Below are 20,810 nucleotides of genomic sequence, written 5' to 3'. Positions count from 1 at the left end.
GGTCGGGCCTGCAGCTCATCCCTCCCCTCCGGGAGGAGGAGGGGCCCAAAGATTCCTTCCTGCACCCGCCCTCCCGTCTGGGGCAGGGCCCTCCTCAGCAGTGGGTGGGGCTGGGGGGCCCAGGACAGGCCTCTAAGGCTCCGTCACATGTCCTGGAGCCTAGCCCAGCCAGCAGTGGGCACCGGGGCACTCTGGAGGCAGAATGAGCCTGGTGTGGCAGAGGAGAGGTGGGGGTAGGGTGCTGAGGCCACAGGGGGGCCTGCATAGGGGCCTAAGCCTGGCCCTGGCCCCGCTGGCTCCTCCAGGGCGGAGGGTGAAGAGTTGGTTCTCTCCTTGGACAGGAAGACGAATGATCCCATTATGGGAGCGTGATTTTATTCCACGTGTCACGGAGTCTGAGATTAACTTGCTCACCAGTCTGTGACAAACCCCTCACACTCAACACACACATACACACACAGAGGCACAGAGACACACGGAGATCCTTGGTCTCACAAATGCACCTTCCACAGGCACACATAAGCATTTCCATACTACAACGCATGGCAGACTCTCACACGCAGATACACAAGCACACACTCACACTTAAAGATACACCGAGATCTAGACCCACAGTCTCCAAAGCACAACGTTCTCCCACTCACACTAAGGCCACACAGACAGAGATACAAACAGGCGGTCCAGGGGGATGCTCGCAGCCCTACTTAGACATGCACAGATCAAGGACGTCCGGTGCCCCACAGGCACAGATACACGTAGACACACACAACCCCAGACACAGTCTTGTGGGCAAGCCTAGACCAACTGCCACACACACTGAGACAAAGGCCCAAAAACATACAGAGACAAAGACAGGCACAGACACACAGCCGGCAGCACGCACACAAGCACAGGCGTGCACACCCGGACACAGACAAAGACAAATAAATGCCCAGAGGTTTTGCTGTGGACAAAATGTGAGGCGCACACACACATCTGGGCCTCCTGCTCGGCCTCTCTGCCTGGGGACGTGGTGATCTGGCGCCCGTGGCTCCAGGGAGAACTCTGAGGAACCTTCTGCTCGGTCAGAGCCCCCCACCCTGGGCCCAGGGCCAGCCCCCACCTCTGGCTCCCGGCCCGTGGCCGAGGCCACGCAGCCACACCCTCAGCAGCGCCCTGACATCCTACCTTACCCTCCGCGTCATGCACACTCACGGTCACACCGTCTCCTCCCGCACGTGCTCACCACGACACCCTCCACGCCCGCACACTTACGGTTTCTCCCTCACACCCCCCCTCAGGTGTCCCCTCCTTGTTGTCTTTCTCAATCATTTCCCCACCCCCTCGCCCCGCAGACATGCACAACCTCCTGCACAGCCCTCGTGGCCCACACCCTCGCCTTCTCACGCAGACCCCCATGCACAAATAGAACGCACGGGCTCTCTGCCACAGACCCACAAGCCATGTACACGCGCTCCTTCACATACTTCCTCAGCACCGCTCTCACAGACTAATTCACAAATGCAGCACACTCACACACGCACACTCCCCCGCATACATCCCCACCGCCTTCTCACATGCGCGCGTGCGTGCACACACACACACATACTTTCAGAGCCTCCCTCACACCATCACTTTCCTTCCTCTGTCTCTCACAAACACTCCCTCTGCCAAGAGCGTGGCTCTGCTGCAGAGCAGCCCCTGAAGTACTTGTCACTGTACTCCACCACGTCCTTGGCCTTCCTGGCCTCAGTCTCTTCCCTTCCACCTCCAGCCCTGCATACTGTGGCCTTGTATTCTTTTGCCATTTCTCCGTTTAGTCAACAAGAATATATAGAGTATTCATTTATTCATTCAACAAATGTTGACTGAGCACTGATTATGGGTTAAGCATTGGGGATACTATGATGACACAGGTCCTTCCCTCGTAGAGCTCTCAATTTTGTGTCCAATTCGTTTGCTGCTTGTCTCATCTGACTAGAATGGAAGGTAACCCTTGATCTTGGATGTTGAGAGATGTGTAGGAGTTCACAGGAGGAAAAGTAGGGGAAGGGTGTTCTAGGCAGAGGGAAAAGCATGTGCAGAGCCTACAAGTAAATCAAGGTACAGTAGGCTGGAAACTGAGGTGATGCTCAGAGACTAGAGGAGAAGCTGCAAAGAGGGAAGAAGCCAGATGTCACAGAGTTTAGATGCCATGCTCAGGGGTTTAGATTTTGTCTAGTGGGCCACAAGGAGTCATGGGAAGTCTTTAGTGACAGGACAGGGTGAGGAAATGATGGTGGTCTGACCTAGAAGAGGTGAGTGGGAAGGAAAGGAGACTCATTTAGGCACAAGAACCAGTGGGGTTCCAGTTCCAGAGCTGTGACCTCAGGAAAGTCACACAACCTCTGTGACCTGGGTCCATCACATGAGGATGGGAGACAGTACCGGAGCCGGGCTTATGGTATATGCTCGATAAACAGTAGCCATTATTGTCGGTTATCGGTAGGACGTGGCAGGGCATCAGATGAGGAGGAGGTTTTACTGAGCACCTACTGAGTGCTGGGTCCTGCGCCAGGTGCTGGGGCCCAGAGGGGAGGGAGGTGGTCTGCGGCTTCAGGAAGCTCACACACCGTAACCACAGCTCACGTGGACAACAGAGCGCAGGGTGTGAGGGTGGAGGCAAAGCACCTCGGAAGGTTAGAGGAGCATGAGGGCTCTGGGTGGCTCACGAAGGAGCTGGCATTGAGCCGAACCCTAAAGAGGCTGGTTGAACTTGGGCAGGCAGAGGTGGGAGAAGGAGCTTCGGGGAGAAGGAGCCCTGTGAACGACAGCCTGAGGGCAAGGGGTCTAATCCGGCTGTTGTGCGGGACACAGGAAGGGGGTGTCGTGGGATGGGATTATGGAGGCGAGACCTTGGTGGCCAGGCTAAGGGGGGGTGGTCAGCACGGACTGAGCTGCACTCTAGAAATCCCATGTTTTGGTGGTAACATGGAATGTGTCCATTAGAGACTCTGCTCCAGGCTCCGCCAGTAGGCCATCGAGTGACGGTGAACAGCATGCCATTGCCCTCCTCGACCTCAGTTTCCCCATCTGTGTGATGAGTTCAGTCTTGTTTAGGAGGGAGTTCCGGTATCATGTCCTGGGGCTGGCCTAGCCTACTTTGTTGGGCATCTTCTGGCCTGGGATTCTGGGTCTCAGCAGTGCTTCCTTCCTGAACACTCTCAGCCAAAGAAAGGAGCAAAATGAGGGGTTCCCCAGAGGCAGGTTTTGGGCGCTCAAATGAGGGGCCAGGAGCTGCACACGGAAGGGAGGGGTCTGTGCCTGGATCTGACTCCAAGCCCCAGAGGGAAACCAGAAGAGAACGTCAAGGTCCCTCTTCCCTCTCGCCCTGACCCATGTGGTGGCAGGTGTGGGCCACGTGCCCAGTCCCTGGTCCAGGGGGTATCAGGACTATTCTGCCCACTGACAGAGGAGCAGGGCTTGGGTTCAAGAATGTGGCCCAGGGCTTAGAGTCCCCTGGGGTTAAGGAGCCAGGAGGCCAATCTCAGGGTGGCAGAGCCAAGTAAACGCCCATGGGTAACCGGGTTCATTTATATTTGGTGTTGCCAGGAGTTGTGGTCTAAGGCAAGTCCTGGTGACACCCCAGCTGCCCGGGATCCTGGCTGCAAAGGGCTCTTTAAGCATCTCACCTGTGAGGTGGGGCCGGCAGAGAATTAATTTCCTGTGCTATTTTAATTTTGCTGTATTTAATTTGCTGTTTATTTTAATTAATTAATGGCGGGTAATGGTCTATCGTAACTTGCTGCGGCTGGCTCCTCTTCCTTTTCAGAAGGGTGGAAGGCCAGGCCAGGTGATTGCCGAGTTAGCAGTGGGGGCACGGGACGGCCTTGGGGTCCTGACCCTCTCCCCCTTTGCCCCTCAATCCAAGGGTCTTCTCCACTCTCCCTGGTTCTCCTCCACATGGGCCCTCTCCTCCCCCCTCACTAGTAGCCCCTCCTACTTCTTCCTCTTCTCCCCTCAGGCCTGCCTCAGGGCCTCAGATGCAGTAACTTGGTGAAGAGAGGCCAACATGAGATCCCTGCCTGTCCCCCAAGAAACTGTATTTTAATGTCATAGGTGGTGGATTAAAGGACAGGGAGCTTGGCTTGCAACCGAAGTGGTGCTTAAGAGCTGTTGGGAAAACTTATAAAGCGGGGGTCAGTTTTAAATGGCAGCTCCCTTCCCCACCCCAGCGCCCAAACAGCACGCCCATCGGTGTGGTCAGGCCTATGGGACACTAGCATGTTCAAACGCCTGTGAACACATCCATGGGCATCATTTCAGTTATTAGTTAATCTCTAGGACAGACCTCCAGGGGAGGATTATCCCCTGTAGAGAGGAGGAAGTGAGGTTCAGAGAGGCTAAGTGACTTGTCCAAGGTCACACAGCAACTAAGGAAAGCAGGGTCTGGATTCTGGCTATAATCTATCTGGCTGCATAGAAGGAGTTAACAGTTGGAGGGAAGGGAGGGGAAGTGGCTTGGGGCTTAGGGTAGGGGGATTAGGTCAGAAGACTGATGGGGCCAGGAGATGGGGTCGTCTGGCTTTCGAGGATGTGGGGAGAGGAGAGGAGCGGGTCCTTGCCACAAGGGGCTTCCCGAGATGTGAGGTCTCTGCCACCTGTTTCCATTTCCCTCGGTGCCTTCAGTTGTCTGTTTGGAACTGGGGTTTGCTTTGTCACTTGCACTGTACCTTACCAGGGGGACCCTTCCATGGCTAGGTGGAACTCTACTTTTATTTATTTTAACAAACACATAGCATTTACCACGTCCCAGATACTCTTCTAACTTTATAAATAGATATTCATTTAATCATCATAGTAGCCCTCTTACTATCGTCTTTATTTTACGTATCAGAAAACTGAGGCTTAGAAAGGTTAAGTATGGATAACTTGTCCAAGGTCACGCAGCCAGTACCTGGTGGAGCAGCCTTTGAACTTGGAATACCGGGATCCACAGTCCTAGTTCGGAGCCACCATCCATCCTGCCCCCTTAATGCTCTAAGTGGGAGATAGGGCCCTGAATTCCCAGGATGTACTGCATCTTTGGGGAGCCTCTAGCCTTGGTGGAAGGGGAGCTCCAGCCCCACCCTGACCAAACCCAAGTCTGATAGGGCAGACAGAGCCCACAGATCTAGAGCTGCTTTGTGAGGGAAGCTGGCAGAGTGTCAGGGTGTGCCTGGCTGGGAGGCGCATATCAGCAGTTAGGATGCCTTTAGAGCATGGCCCCGTGGCCACAGTTCTGGCCATGGTAGGGGGTCGGGGACACAGAAGTGTTGACAGAAGCATTGCCTCAGACGGAGCCCTCAGAGAGCTTGCCTTCTGACTGACTGGAAAAACAAGGCAGGTGTGTGTGAACAGTTATCAACAGTTGTGTAAGACGGGGAGAGAAACGGCACAAAACCCGAGGCCGTTGAAAGAGTTTGGGCTTGGAATCCTTTGTGGCCGTTTGACTCCTCTCTCAGCCTCAGTTTCCTCACCCGTCAAGGGGAAATGATGATGGCTCTGACTCCATAGGATTTTGTGAGGCTCAAATTAGATAAAATGTGCAGGATTTGAGCTTTGGAGCAGGGGCGCAGTGAGCATCCATCCAGATGGCATTGGAGCAGATCAGACTGGGAATAGTGAGGACGAGGAGGCCAGTGAGGGTCGCGGCTTTGCAGTCAGACTGCTTGGGTTTAAATCCCAACCATGACAAGTCGCTTACCCTCTCTGGCCTTGATTTCCTTGTCTGTAAAATGGGTATAATAATAGTGCACCCCCACCACTACCACCATCATTGGGTATTGTGAGGATTAAACTAGTTAATTCATTTATTAAATAAGCAATAGTGAGCACCTGCTGGGTGCCAGACATATTTCTATTCACTGCAGATAATAAATAGTCAGTACGTGTTAGCGATCTTATTGTTATCATCAAGTCATTTTCAGGAGGCAGGGGACTGTTCAGGGAGGAGGAAAAGAGGAGGCCGAGGCTTTTCAGGGTCTTTGCCTAAACGGGGATGAACGACATTCTGATCACAGGCTGATGTTTAGTGAGTGCTTACCATGTTCTCGGCACGTTAGCTTATGAGGTGCTCACATCATCCCCGTTTTGCAGGTAGCAAACAGGTCGAGAGAGGTGTAGTGACCTGCCCAAAGGAACACAGCTAGTAGCGGGTGGAGCTGGGTTTTGAGAGACTCAAAAGCCAGGCTCTTGATTACAAAGCTTTAAACCTGATTAAGAGATGGCATGGGGTAGGGGCAGTGATCCAGCAGAGGAAGGAGGGAGAGACCTGGCCAGGAGAGGGACAGAGGTGGGCAAAGCCTCCAGCCTCGGCAAATAGTGAGGAATGGACCAAGTCAGCATATGCTCCCCCAGTGGGTTTTCCCAGCAGTAAACAAGGCATGAGCTCAGGGAAGGGAGCGAGTGAAGACTGGAGGCCAGGCTTCCCAGAAGAGGTGGGTCTTGAGAAATAGGCAGTTGAAAGACATGGGGAGCCGGTGCATTCCAGGCAGAGCGCACAGCATCCGCAAAGGCCCTGAGGTGAGTGAGCAGCACGGTGTAGGGCTGAGAAGTGGGAGGAAATGGCTGAGGGAGGTCAGAATGAGGGTTGGGAGGGCTGCTGGCCTCAGGGGCATAGGGAGAGAGACAGCCCCAGGGAGATGGGGAGGATGACAGATTCAAGAGGCCTCGCTAATGTAGGAATAGAAATAACCTCCCATCTGGACAGGAAATAGAGCACAGTGAACAAGAGGGCAGGTTCTAGAGTCACATTCTAGTCAGGCTGCTTCCTACCGTGTGATCAGAGCAAGGCACTTGATGTCTCATTTTCAAAATGAGGGGTAATGAAAGTGCCTCCCTCCTAAGACGAGACCATCTGTGAGGAGTGCGTAGTGCAGTGCCGGGCACGTAGTAAGCACTTGATTCATTCATTCATTCCTCAACTACCAAGTGCACACTTGGTGTCAGGCACTTTTTTAGGGCACACGGCAGAAAACAAAGTCGGTAAAAATCCCTGCCCTCAAAGAGCTTACATTTAGAGGGTGAAACAGTTAACACAAAAATCAGTAAAATATATGGTTTGTTAGATGCTGATAAATGCCAAGCAGAAAAATGAAACATGGAAAGGGCTTGGGGAGTGCCAAGGTTAGAGTGGTTGCAATTTCAAGTAAACTTATAAATGGAGGTTATTGTATAGAATTATTGTATAGCTGTATTATAGCATTATTTGTATAACAGGTTTTAGTAGAAAAAGCACCTTCCAGTTTAGGAGGCATTTATCCTTCATTAGCATCACTCAAGGTGTAGGTATTTCTGTCCCCATTTTATAGATAAGGACGTTGAGGCTCAAAGAGAAGATTCTGACCTTGGAGTCATGACTCGAGGATAGGCTATACTGGCTGACTCCCTGTGACAAGAGGAGTGTTGTTCCTGAAAGTCTGGCGAGAAGGAGAGAGAGGCTAATTGGAGAGGATATAGAAAGTGGCTAAGGTGGGTCAGTGTCTCGGGATACAGCTGAGCTGGAGAGAGAGGCAGAGGCCTACTTCCTGGAGCGAGAGCTCAGGTCAGCATACCTCAGTGTGGCCTGATCAGAGTGGGTTCGACGTGGCTGGACCCAGGGGCAACCCTGAGGGCAGAGCAGGGGCAGCAGGCTGGGCCTGAGACACTGCGTGATTGAGCAGAGGGGCAGAATCTGTCCAGAACTGAGTGAGTGTGTGGGTGGTATGGAGAATATGGGAGGGGCTTGAGGAGAGGACTGACCAGACAAGAGGGAACAGTGAGGAGGTTGGTGGGCCAGAGCTGGCTGTGCAGGCTCTTGAATATCAGGGTAAAGACCTCGGCCTTGATGTTGTTGTCAGCAGTGGGGAGCTATTAAAGTTTTTGGAGCAGGGACACGGTGTCATGAGAATGAGATTTTTTTTTTTTTTTTTTTTGCGGTACGCGGGCCTCTCCCTGTTGTGGCCTTTCCCGTTGCGGAGCACAGGCTCCGGACGCGCAGGCTCAGCGGCCACGGCTCACGGGCCCAGCCGCTCCACGTCATGTGGGATCTTCCCGGACTGGGGCACGAACCCATGTCCCCTGCATCGGCAGGCAGACTCTCAACCACTGCGCCACCAGGGAAACCCGAGAATGAGATTTGAGGAAGATGAATCTAACACTAGGTAGAGCAGATTTAGAGGAGGTATTTGGAAGTGGGGAGCCTGCCGGGGGGCTAGCATAGTTGACCAGGCAAGAAATGATGAGGAGGTCAGATCAGAGAGACAGCTCGGACTAGTGGAAAGAGTGGGGCCCAGGAGATGGTACTCCTGGATGCTACCCTTGGGTCTGCCTTGAATTTTCTTTTTTCTTTCTTTCTTTTTTTTTTTTTTCCTTGGACGCACAGCTCGTGGCTTGTGGGATCTTAGTTCCCCGACCAGGGATTGAATCTGGGCCCACGGCAGTGAAAGCGCCAAGTGCTAACCACTGGACCACCAGGGAACTGCCTACCTCGCATTTTCTGAGGGACCTTAGGCTAGTCCTTTCCCCTCTGTGCCTGTTTCCCCATTTGGATTGAACTAAAGGCTTCCCCCAGCTTTTTTTTTTTAACTCTTTGGGCTAAGGATCCATTTTGAGAAGATGATGAGCCTTCTCTTCAGAAAAATACTAAGATACATTTTGGTTAAAATCGTGTGAGGTTTACAGACTTGTCAAAGTCCATTCATGGAACCAAGCTAGATCATCAGTAATAGTAAAAATAGCAGCTGGCGTAAACATGCTTATTATGGGCCAGGTGCTTATTATGGGCAAAGTGCTATACATCATAATCCCGTTCAGTCCGCTCAACAACCCTATGAGGTAGGTACCATTATTATCATTCTGTTAAGAGTTGAGGAAACTGAGGAGGCCTAGAGAGGTAGAGTGACTTGCCCAAAGTCAGAGCTGGACTCAAAACCTGGGTGTGTCAGCTCCAGAGCTTGAGATCTTAACCGCTGTGGTTAAAGGCTAGGATTCTAGGATGGAGGAAGGAGAAGTGGCAGGGAGGAGGGCAGATGTGGGAGAATTTTCAAAGAAAGCCATGGAGAAGGAGACCTAGAGAGAAACTGTGGGAAGGGCGGATAGTGGTACCAGCTCAGTCCTGAGGTGATAGGCACAAGGTGGTTGGAGGTGAAGATTCTGTTTGGAGGCGCCTTGTGTAGCTTCCAGGAGATTGGTATCTGTCCCACATGACCCTCAGCTAAGTGACCTGCTCTGGAGCCTGCTGGGGAGGGGTGGGGCTACTCTGTCTTCTTGGCTTGATTATGTTCTGCCCCTTTGGCAGTAAGAGCTTACCCTTGACTCTTTGACTCAGCCTCCAGTGCTGTCTCTGGAATCTACCCTTCCTCCCCCTTCCCAAGGCCATTGACAAGGGCCAGTGGGCCTTGATCTCTCTAGGGGAGTTTGGAAGTGGGGACACCCTTTCCATCCCAGAGAAGGGTACTGGGGCCCATGTCCTGAGATCAGAGTGGGATCTGGAACCCAAACAGCATTGGGTACATGTTAGGTTCTGGTTGAGATCCTGATCAGCAGTACCATCTAGGAGGAGGTGATCGAGATTAGACTGGGCCATAGTCTCAGGCTGGAATCTAGATTTATGGTGGGTTGGACTTGTTGGTCGTCTAGAACAGGGGTTGGAAACTTTCTGTAAATAGTCTGATAGTAAAAATTTTAGGCTTTGTAGACCATTGGGTCTCTGTCATGAGTACTCAGCTCTGCCATTGCACCTTGAAAGCCTTCATAGACGGTGCTTGAATGAATGAGCATGGTGGGAACTTCCCTGGCCGTCCAGTGGTTAAAGACTTTGCCTTCCAGTGCAGGAGGTGCAGGTTCAATCTCTGGTCGGGGGAGCTGAGATCCCATGTGCCTTGGAGCCAAAAAACCAAAATATAAAACAGAAGCAATATTGTAACAAATTCAATAAAGACTTTTAAAATGGTCCACATAAAAAAAAAAATCTAAAAAAAAAAAAAAGAACGAGCATGGCTCTGGTCCAATCATACTTGAATCATAAAAACAGACAGCAGGCTAGATTTGGCCCTCTGGCCATAGTTTACCAATCCCTGATCTAGAACCTTATTCTTCCTGCAGATGTCTAGATCTTAAATATTGCCAGACAGTGATCTAAGCAAGCAAGGCTGGGTGCTCTAGAGCCACACTCTCGCTGGATCTAGATATTGGGAATTGGTGATCAAGAAATGTACTAGAGAGTGGTTTAAAGCAGACTAAGCCATAAGCTCTGGCTGAGCCAGATTCACAGAAAGCTGGGGAGGGGTGGTGTGGGATGGTGAGATTTAGACCCACACGTAAGGCTGTGGTCTGGATATGGGGAAGTGGGTAAGCTAAAGCCACACAGATATTGATCTAGAGCAGGCAAAGTCTTGGTCCAAAGCCAGAACACCATATGATCTAGAACAGCACTGTCCAGTGGAAATGTAATAGGAGCCACATATGTAATCTAAGTTTTCTAGTAGCACATTAAACAAAATAAAAAGAAAGAAATGAATTAGTGTTAATAATATATCTTATGTAACCCAATATACCCAAAATATAGTCATTTAAACACATAGCCATTGTAAAAATCATTGAGATATTTTATATTCTTTTTTCATATTTAGACTTCAAAATCTGGTGTATAGTTTATATTTACAGCACATCCCAGTTGCAACTAGCCACATTCCCAGTGCCCAATACCTAGTTTCTACCACATTGGGCAGCATATTCTACCAGCATTGGGCAGTTTGGAAGCAGGCTTTTCTTTGGGACCAGGGTCCAGAGGAGTCATGAGCCAGGATGATCTGGAGTAGATAGAGTTGGACACACCAGAGGTTATATTCTTAGCAGACTTGAACTGGGTATAGACTGGCTTATCCTGGGAGAGCATCTAGGCCCTGGGTTGGGAGGTGGTAGTGGTAGTGGTGGTGGTGGGATCCCTTCCTTGGAGTCCTGACCAACTGGCCTCCAGCCCCTCCTTCCCTCATCCCAATGTCACCTCTGACTCTGGAGTCTGGTCTGGCCTGGCAGGTGGGGGTGGGGCCGGGTAGCAGCTGGACCCTTGAGGGAGCAGGAGCTCCACCCCTCCAAGCTAGCTGCTGCCAGCCTTCCTGGACTGACTCTGTGGAAACAGGGGGCCCAGAGACAGAAATAAACTGCCAGGTTTCCGGGGCGGAGTGGGGGGCCTGCCAGCCTTTGTGCTTCCTTGCTAAGGGGTCGGGGGGACAGGAAGCAACTCCTGGCCCTCTCCCAGGCTGTTACCCCTGCATGCCATCTCTCCTTACCCCCAGGTGTCCTCACCCCCATGGCTCTGAGGCTGGGCTAAGCCTAGATAGAATTTGGTGGATTAGTGAACCCTGGGGGCCCAGGAGTCTGGGACTGACCCTTGGGAGCAGAGGGTGATCCTCCAGGGCCCTGGACACAGCTTTGTGCCCATTTCTAGATCCCATCCTAGGGGCCCCAGTAGCTGCCCCAGGGCAGGAGGTGAACAGATTCAGAGGACTGCAGCAGGGCATTAGACTAGGAGTTGGAAGATCTGTGTTAGATGCTCAGCTCTGCCACTAACTGGTCAAAGGCAACTTTGAGCAAATCACTTTGAGCCTCAGTTTACTCTTCTGTGAAAACGGGGCAGTGTTTGTCCTGCTCGTCTCAGGGCACTATAGTTCAGTGGTTTACGCAGCCTCTGGAGCCAGAATTTTGCTAATTCTGGCCTCTGCCACTGTGTGACCTTTGGCGGGTCACTTAACCTTCCTGAGCCTCAGTTTCCTCATCAGTAAAGAAGGAACATTACCTGCTTTATGGGAACTTTATAATCAAGTGAGTTAATACATGCTAATTATACAGGGCAAGTGCCCAGTGTTGGATCTTGCCATCGGGTAGACCATAAGCTCAAATGGGTTGTAAGTGAAAATGCATTATTCGAATATGAGGGATTCTTCCCCTGTTAAGAGTCCTCTCGGACCCCCTCATTTTATAAACGGGAAAACTGAGGCCCCCAAAAGAGACGGCATTTTGGCCAAGGAGAGGCACACAGCAAGCAAAACCTTTATTTGGTACCCACCGTATAAAGCCAGGTAGCTCACCCCCAATCTACAGGTAAGGAAATCGAGGCCGGTGATTGGCTACTGGTGCCCAGTGGCGCTATCCAGTGAGGCCTGAGTCCGCTGCTAGGGAGGGAGTGCCCTGGCCGCCCACGCTCACCGGAGGAGGGGCGTGCAGGTAGCGGGCGCCCTGGAGCCGCAGCCGGAGCCAGGCGCGCTATTAATAATCCCGCTGCTCCGGCTCGGCCTCGGCCGAGAGCGCAGGTCCGGACCGCCGCCGGGCGCCTCCCGGGCCTGGGCCGGGGCCCGAGCCCCAGACGGATCGCGGCGGCCCTCCCCTTCCCCTCGCCACGTGACCCCCCCCCCACTCCGCGGGCAGCCGAGGGCCCGGGCTGGCGGGCCGGGGGCCAGGAAAAAGCCAAAAACACCGAGGCTGGGCCGCTCCCCTCCCGCTCAAAATAGCCCCCAGCCGGGGCTGCCACGCATTCCGCTGGGCCCGGGGCGCGGGAAGGGGCGGCCGGCCGGGCCCCCGCCCGGCCCGACGTGGCTGCCCGGCCGGGTTGGAAGGGGGGGCGAGGGCGGGCCGCGCGGCCGGCCGGCATGTGGCTCTCCTTCGGGGAGCCTTGGCAGCCCGGGCTGCGCGCTGCGCCGGGATGATGGAGAGCTTCTGGAATTTCCTGCAGCTGGAGAGCGCGGCCGGCCGGGGGAGCGGGCTGAGCGCGCGGCTCGGGAAGGGGCGCCTTGCAACCCGACCCTAGGGGGCGCCCCCGCGGCGAGGGTACTTGGGGGAGATCTCCAGACCCGCCCCCCATACTGCACGCGAGGCAGGCGGCACACACCACCCCCATCCCCCGCCGTGCTTTTCGGGTCTGGCGGGGGTCCAGTCCCGCCCCTCCCGGCCAGGGCGGCGGAGAGGGGCCAGGTGCAGGCAGCGCCCCTCCCCCAGCCGCCTGGTTTCCCTCTCGGCCCGTCACCTCCTCCAGGAGTCAGAAGCTCTGCGGCCTCATCTGGGAGGGGGCGGGTGTGGCAGGGATCAGGGAGCTGTGCAGGCCTGCCAGGTAGCCCGAGAGGCGGCGGCGGGAAAAGTCGGAGACGGACCGTTCGGGCCTGAGAACGGCTGGGCCTGCGGACCAGAGCCTCCTGCTCAAGCTGGAGGCGCCTAAGGGCTTCTAGGAGGGAGTTGAGGCCACCTTCTCGCAACCACTCCCCAACCCCCATCTCCCGCATGGTGGTCGGATGTGCCAGAAAAATCCTGGACAATTTTCTCGACGGCGGCGGCAGCTTTCTTTGGGGGCGGCTCTGCACCTTGCAGGTCCCGGAATCAAGAAAAGGGCTCCCGGGAGGGAGGGGCTTCCTTTTACAGGAGCCCTGGGATCCAGGGGAGTAGGTAAGTGACCTCTTAGGGCTCACTCTGGGCACGGTGTCTTGCGGGAGGGAAAGAGGTCTACCCTGCCCTTTGTGGGGGAGGGGAAGAGATGCTTTCCCACCACTCTGCTAGTTCCAGTACCATTTGGTGCTCTGCAAACTGATGAACCTTTTGGCAACTCAGCAGGCACCTCCCCCTCCTGGGGTGGACCCCCTCTCCCCTTGCCAGTGGTCCCTGTTCAACTTCACGTCCTGCCCCAACCCAGCAGACCCTCACCGTGCGAAACAAGCAGGGGGGATAGGTGCAGTTCCAATACCTTTTCCTCCACTCACTGGCTGTGTGACCTTGAGCAAGTCCCTTCACTCCTTAGTCCGTTTGCTCATTTGAAAAGCTAGATGATAGTAGGTAAGCCACGGCCTTGAAGTTGAAGAACATTTAAAGCAATCACCATAGTGTCTGCATATGGTCAGGACAGGAAATAAAGGGCACCTGTGTATCAGACAGCCCCCTTCAGAGCCTTCAAAGTGTTCGAATCCCCCTTCCCTTCCAGCAACCTCGAGAAATTCAGCCTTCCGAGGTAAGTAGTGCCTCTCAGTTGGTCTGGGAAGGATGGAAAGACATTGGTTCTGTTGAGTGTTCATTTATTCATTAAACACATATCTAAGGTGGTTCTCAGCTAGTTCCAGTCTGGGGGAGAGACATACGTTTGTGGTGGAGACTGAGAATTAGGACTGTTCGCCACATTATGTTAAAGTTGGAAGGGCCCTTAAGAAATCCTTCCTGCTAGGCTAGCTCTTAGTACAGATGGAGAAACTGAGGCCCTGGGAGGAGGCAGGGTCTCCTCACAAAGCTCCCTCTGCTGTTGGGGGGTGGAGGTGGAGGTGGGGGTGGAGGCTGGCAGACAGCTCTGGGGCCAGGAAGTTGGGGCAGCCCCCGGCCCAGCTCCCTGGGGCATGGCCCATGCAGGCTGAGAAGCTGGTGGACTTCTGCTTTCCTCTCCCTCCCATCTCCTTGCTGACCTTTCACTCCACCTCTGCTAGAGTGGGTGGGGGGTGGAACCCAGATACCCAGATTCAAATTCAAATGCTTGTTGGCTCCCCCTCAGCCCAGGATGTTGGGCCTGGGCCTGTGTCAACTCCCACCCTTCCCTCTCCTCCTATCCCACCCTCCCCCCGGTTCTCCCTGTTTCCTGTTGGATGGGCCTTCCTTGTGTACTGGAAGGAACTCAAGGCTCCATTTGTTGTCTGTGTGAACTTGAACAAACTACACCACCTCTGTGAGCCTCGTTTTGCTTTTCAGCAAAATGGAGTTGAAATTAAAACTACCTTGCAGAAAACGTCTTTCACAGCATCCCAGAGGCTCCCTGGCAGAGAACTATTTAAATAATAAAAGGCGAGGACTTCCCTGGCAGTCCAGTGGTTAAGACATCATGCTTCCACACGCTTCCGCTGCAGGAGGCGTGGGTTCAATCCCTGGTCAGGGAACTAAGATCCCACATGCCACATGGTGTGGCCAAAAAATAATAACAAATTAATAATAATAATAAAAGGCAGGGATTCCCTAGAATGTACATTCTAGGCCAGGTATAGGGAACAGAGCAGCCTCCCTTTACCTTTGGTTTGGGGAGGCAGCTCTCTGGGGCCCTGGGATAGGAAGTGGGTTGGGGGTGAGTGTCTACCAGATAAATTTGGCAAAGTACAAATTCGAGGAAGCTTATGTGGCCCAGATTCCAGGGCTGCCAGGTGCCCATGTGTCTGAATACACTGCTGGGCAGTTCTCATAAACTCTCTAGGACTACAGGCTCTCCCTCTCCTAGCTAATCCAGTCCCATCTCGCTCTGCCTCAGAGAAACCTTCCTAGGCTGACTGTCCCCCACCCCCAGTTATCATGGAGGGCTCTCAGAGACTGTAGAAGAGAAAGGGGCTGGAAGCAGCAGTTGGGCTGTGTGACTTTGGGCAGGGCACTTCCCCTCTCTGGGCCTCGGTTTCCTCCTGCATAGCAGAGGAGGCTGGATTAGTGACTCCCTAAGGCACCTTCCACCTCTGACAGGCTCGGAGCCTGTGTTGACTGATGTATCCTAGGAGATAGGAGCACACAGAACCGAGTCAGCTGGGAGATTCCTGTTGAGGTATCCCCCCCTCCTCCAGAAAGCTGGAGTGCCTCCCTTCCCAAGACACACCCTCCAGGGATCCTGGCTGAGATTGTGATGGGTGGAGGGGGCATATCACCCAAGTGGTGCTGCTGATTCCCAGGGTCCCTGTTGTCAGTAGAGAGGCCTGCGCCTAAGAACGAGAGCTTGTGTCAGGCAGGGCTGTGAGACTCTGCTTGCTTCTAGGGGAAGGGAATGTGTGTGTCAGTGACCAGCCAGCCTCCAGGGAATGGGGGGTGCGGTGCATGAGGCAGCTAGCTTGTGGGATGGTGTGTCCAGAAGAGCAAACACAGGGGCAGTTTACTGGGGTGTGTGCAAGACAAGGAGGCTGACAATGGGAGGGAGGAAAAAACATAGATGAACCGCAGAGCCAGGCTTTGGGTTAGGGCAGGCTGTGTGGGGAGGCTCCAGCCTTATGGGGAAGTTACAGAAGATTCAACACACAGTCGAACACAGTTTTGCCTGTGCCTAGGTTTGTCGGCTTGTTTATAGGTGCTGTGCTGAACTGCAGTGTTCTGAATTGCAGTTGTCACGTTCTGTTGTGGGGTATCTGTGCAGGGGTGTTGTCAAGGTTTTCTGAACAGCAAGTGTCTGGCTGTTTGCGGGGAGTGTCTGTACAGGACGACATTGTAAGGCAATAGGCAGCTTTTGTCCGTTTGGGGTACTCTCAGGTTGTTCGAGGGGCATCAGTTCTGGCTGTTAGGAAGCCTTGGGCTGTATTGGGGGAATTGCCAGGCTGTGAGGGATTCCTGGCCATGTTTTGGGTGCCCCCTCCCCCGCCATCTCTTACACACTGGGAGAGAGGTCTCCTGTCTTAATCAGTCCCTCCGCAGGTAGGCAAGCCGGCAGTCGCAACCCGGCAGTCGCAACCCGCTCACACTCGCAGTAATTTTACCACGGTGCCTAAATCAGGAACAGGCGTGAATTGACCTTTTAACCCCTTCCCTGCCACGGGATTAGACTGTTTCCTGTTCAATCTCCTCCAGAACCAGTTCCATCCCTCCTGGGGCTCCCCCCCACCCAAGGAGCGGATAAGCAACCCCCACATCTCTTTTCTCCCCCTCCTCTCTTGAGCCTTGCGGGGGGCCTGAGGGCCAGGCTGGTGCAGGGCCTGGCAGGAGCCGAGGGCCCAGGCGGGAGTGATAAATATTGAAGAGGAGGGATTTCGGTGTGGGCTGGAGCAGCTGCAGTGGTTCGAGTGTCACACTATCTCTCCCCAGGTTTACTGACCCATTTCCATTCACGCGGCTGCCGGTTTCCTAGCAACGGCAACAGTCCCCCCAGAACAGGCGGAGTGTGTGTCTGCCATTAGCGACTGCCGCAACTGTGTCAAGGTTACCCCGCTCCCTGCAAACCCACCCCGGCGGGTTTGTTTTCTGCCAGCGCCTGGCACACACCGTGCCAGCCTGGGAGGGCGAGGGAGGGGGCCGGGGGCCAGCCCAGGGGCTTGGGTGTGTGGGGGGGGGCCCGAGGAGGAGCTGTAGTTCCCGGTCCAGTGGGAGCCAACTTGGACTGAGGCCGAAGCAGCCGCCCCCCCCTCTTGGCTGGTGGAATTCCTAAGCCCGAGGGGAGCAGGGGGCGGGGCTGTCCCTCAGCCCTGACCCCCGAGATTCCAGAGCCTGGGGGGAGGGGTGTGGGCAGAGGGGCCTCCGGGAAGCCTGCCCGATCTGACCCCACCTGGCTTGTTCTGCTCCTGCCCTGGCTTCCTCCCACTTCTGTGCGGCTCCATGCTCTTCTCTGCTCTCAGCTCTTTGTCCCAGCTTCTGTGCCTGGTCTCCCCCATCAGACTCCCCAGGGCAGGGTTGTATTTCTCCCATCAGACCAGGGGCTCCCGAGGTTGGGGTTCATGATACCTCCTTTCCTTCTCTTCCCTCAGCACCAGTTCATGACTGTTTTTCTAAATGTCATGGGAGATGAGACTAAACAGTTGGTGTGGCAAAGGATAATTTTTCTTAACAGGGACTAGCAGGGCAAGTACTCCCATTCCACCCACTGGGGGAAGTAGGTTCTGCCTGCACTCCCCAGCCTGGCGGCACTCGTTTGGGAGTGGCCATTGGAAGTAGAGTACCCCCTCGTTTTCAGCCTGGAAGCCTGGCTGCAAAGGGTTAAAGCAGCTCCCACCTCACCTTGGTATGTGAGCTTCCCCCAGGCTGGGGGGATGGGAGGATGGGGGTCTGTCGCCTTATAGCCACTCATGTGGTCAGCTCAGACCTGACCAGTCACATTCCTGCCCAGGAGGACCAGGGCTTGAGGTGGAGGGGCAGGGGCCTGGAGGGGGCTGGGTTTGTAGGAATCGGGGCGGGGGGTGGGTGGGTACCGAGAAGGTGGGGCAAGGGGCTGCTGGGAACATGGAAGGATTGTGCAATGTAAACCTCTGGAAGCCTGAATCAGCCTCCTATTCCTCTGGGTCTGTCCCCCTGTCTTTCCTCCCAGTTTGCAACCCCCCGAACATTCCCGTGGTCCACATAGCTGTGACACAGGTACAGATCTGGTCCCAGTTCTAAACAAAGAAAAGAGTGTAGCAGAAGCAGTTTCTGACATGCAGGGTGGCCCAGAGATTTGTGGGTAGCCTCCAGTGTGACTTTCTGGTGCTTGGAGGAGGTCGGCTGGGTTTTTGGCTGGGTCAGAGGCTCTGAGATCTAGGGTACAGAGCAGGCTGTGCTAGATAGTAGAAAGAGACCTGGGCGGGGACCCAGGAAGCCTGGTTCTCTGCCCAGTCCTATACCTGACTCCTCATGGTCTCAGTCTCCCCATCTGAGGGGCTCAGGCCAGTGGTCTCTTACAGCCCTTCTGTCCTATTGGTTAGTGGTTCTGGGTGAGGGATGAGGAGTGGGGGGCAACGGTCTGGAGGGATTGTGGGAAGCTGCCAGCTCAAGGGGGAGTTTGCAACGTGATCCCAGAGCGAAAATAGCCCAGGTCATTTTCAGCTGCTTGGGCGGAGGTATCTGATCCCAGCAGGGCAGGGCAGCTTGGGCAGGGGGCAGGGAGGAGCATTCTGTAAAGCTCTCTGGGAAACCAGACCCCAGGATGGGAGGGTGGGAAAAGGTTGGCATGCCCAGCTGGGCTTCCTGAGACCACCCCCTCCCCGCGGGGGCTCTGGAATGGAAAGATGAGGAATGCAGAGGGTTAACAGGAGGTGAGGGCTGGACTCCAGCCCCCTTTGGGTCCTGGCCTGGATGAGGTGAAAGGTCAGCCCCAAGGAGTCCAGGCACAGCTGGGGAAAGAGTAACCGGATCCTCGCCCTGCTCAGGGGATCATAGAGCCGCCTCCCCCAGGAAAGGTGCTTTGACATCCCCAGGAAGGAGTTTGTTTCGAGGACTTGTTCTCAGCAAGCACTGGGGGCTAGGGGAAGGTCCTGGCCCAAGGGGTCAGGGAGAGCTACAGGCCTGGAGCCCCAGCCAGTATGGCAGTGCTTTTTCATCCTAAGGTCAGGGGAGGTGGAGGTGAGCTTGCTGGAAAGGTTAGAGGTAGCCTGTTCTGGCTGTGCTCCTACTGTGTCCCATTTATGACTCTGATAGCCAACATTGGGGATTGGGGAAGCTTAAAGGTAGGAGACTACCCCCCAGAACACACACTGATTAGTGAGAGAAGCTGCCTGATACTAGACGGTGACACTGAGATGTGTTTGGGGTGGAGAATTACACCCTAACTCTGAGATGGCTTTACTGTGTGTGGTGGGGTGTTAGAGGGTAGCATGGTGTGATGGGAGGCAGAGATAATACACGGAGGAACGTGGGCTATGAAGTCAAGTTTGACCAGGGTTCAAATCCTTGCCTCTGCCTTAGGCAAGCTATTTAACGTAAGCCTCAGTTTCCCCAGCTACAAAATGGGACTAATAGTACTCACCATAAAGGGCAATTGTAAAGATTGGCACAGAACAACTGCTCAGTAAAAAGTAACCCTTAGTGAGCCTCGTTATGTCCCAAGGTCACACACTAGTGTGGCACCCGCTTGAAAACTGGCAGTCTGGCTCCAGAGGAGTTGGTGAGCCGCTAGAGTTGGTCTGAGGGAGAGGATAGTCATGAGAATGTGACTGGGTCAGTGTCCCCAGGGCTCTGCAGGAGACTGTGGGAGTATCCAGGTCACTTGGGCTAGGATGGGGTGAGGTGAATGATGTTTAGTCTGTGGCAAGGGGTGGCTGGGGCAAAGTTCTTAACGCCAACCTCTGGGGCTGGCGACAGCCCCCTGTTCCCCACCCCGGCGGGTTTGTGCAGCCATGTGTGGGTGTAGCTCTCCCCGGAGTGTGGCTCTAGGTATGTTTGAGAAGGCGCAGGCATCCCAAGAAAGAACAAGTCGCCTTTTGTACGAGTCCAGCCCGGGGCTGGGCTAGGCCCTCTCTGGGGGATCCCCTGTTTCCGCGCCCAGCTCCCTGCCCACGGACAGCGCCCCAGCCCCGCCTGCCACCTGAGGGGGCCGCGAGGCTGCCTGAGCGACCCCTCCCGGGACCCACGCTTCGGCCCGGAGCAGGAGGGCGGGGTCTGGGGCAGGGGCGTGTCCGAAGACCTGACCCCGCCCCATGACATCACTCCAGGTGCTACCAATCTCCGGGAGCTGTGCCCACGGGCGGCCCGCCCCTCCCAGGCTCCGCTCTCCGGAGATCGGGAGGCGCAGTAGGTGGAGGAGGAGGCAGCGCCGGCCCATGGGGCGGGGAGACCATTGAAGGCCTCGCCCTTCCTGCTCTGGGCGGGGCTGAGCACACGACCCTGAGAGTGTACAGAGCAGCTCACAAGATCTCTCTCCTGGTGCACTCTACCTTCTTGCCCACCTGTCCAAATCTTACCAGGTACCACTTTCTGCAGGAAGCCTTCCAGAACCGACCTCCCCCCAATCTTTTCCCTGATGACCTACACCCTTTTAGCGACCCTCCGTCATAACGGCGATACCAGTACTGACTGCTCCTAACAGCAGCAGCCGTCCACTGAACGATTTACCAGACTGCTCCGTGTTTTTCATTGAATATCTTACCTGATGGATCTCTGATTGCTTTCTACCTTGTCTTATGAGCCTTTCTCAGCCGCTGGGTTGGAAGTTCCTCTGGGCAGGGCTTCCAGACATGGCATGGCTCAGAATAGGCACTACTAAATGTTTAGGATGGATAGTAAATGAGGAGATAGGCTCATGGATGGAAAATATCCTGGCAAAAGTCACACAGCAAGTAGGTAGAACAATCAAAGCTAGAAACCAGGTTTCCAGGCTCCGTTCAGGTCTTTAGTTCTGGTGTGTGACTAAGAGTAGGGAGTTGCACAGAGGATGCCACAGACCTTCCCTC

The 20,810-nt window shown here is 54.6% G+C and overlaps 1 protein-coding gene across 5 annotated transcripts in view; it reads left to right on the top strand.

The window, feature by feature from the left end:
- Positions 1–20,810, top strand: part of AHDC1 (AT-hook DNA binding motif containing 1) — a 65,763-nt gene that overhangs the window by 14,003 nt on the left and 30,950 nt on the right. The window contains exon 1 of one of the 5 annotated variants that reach the window (XM_067725009.1): positions 13,029–13,413. The exons of 3 other annotated variants lie outside the window; for them this stretch is intronic. The gene's annotated coding sequence lies outside the window, so the exon portion shown is untranslated. Of the gene's footprint in view, positions 1–13,028; positions 13,414–17,600; positions 17,672–20,810 lie in introns of those variants that run through there. One more of the 5 variants, XM_067725010.1, reaches the window with a different exon arrangement.

Source organism: Pseudorca crassidens, chromosome 2 (assembly GCF_039906515.1).
Source record: "Pseudorca crassidens isolate mPseCra1 chromosome 2, mPseCra1.hap1, whole genome shotgun sequence".
Lineage (NCBI taxonomy): Eukaryota > Metazoa > Chordata > Mammalia > Artiodactyla > Delphinidae > Pseudorca > Pseudorca crassidens.
Note: the sequence above shows the minus strand (reverse complement) of the source record. Positions and strands in the feature narration are given on the sequence as shown.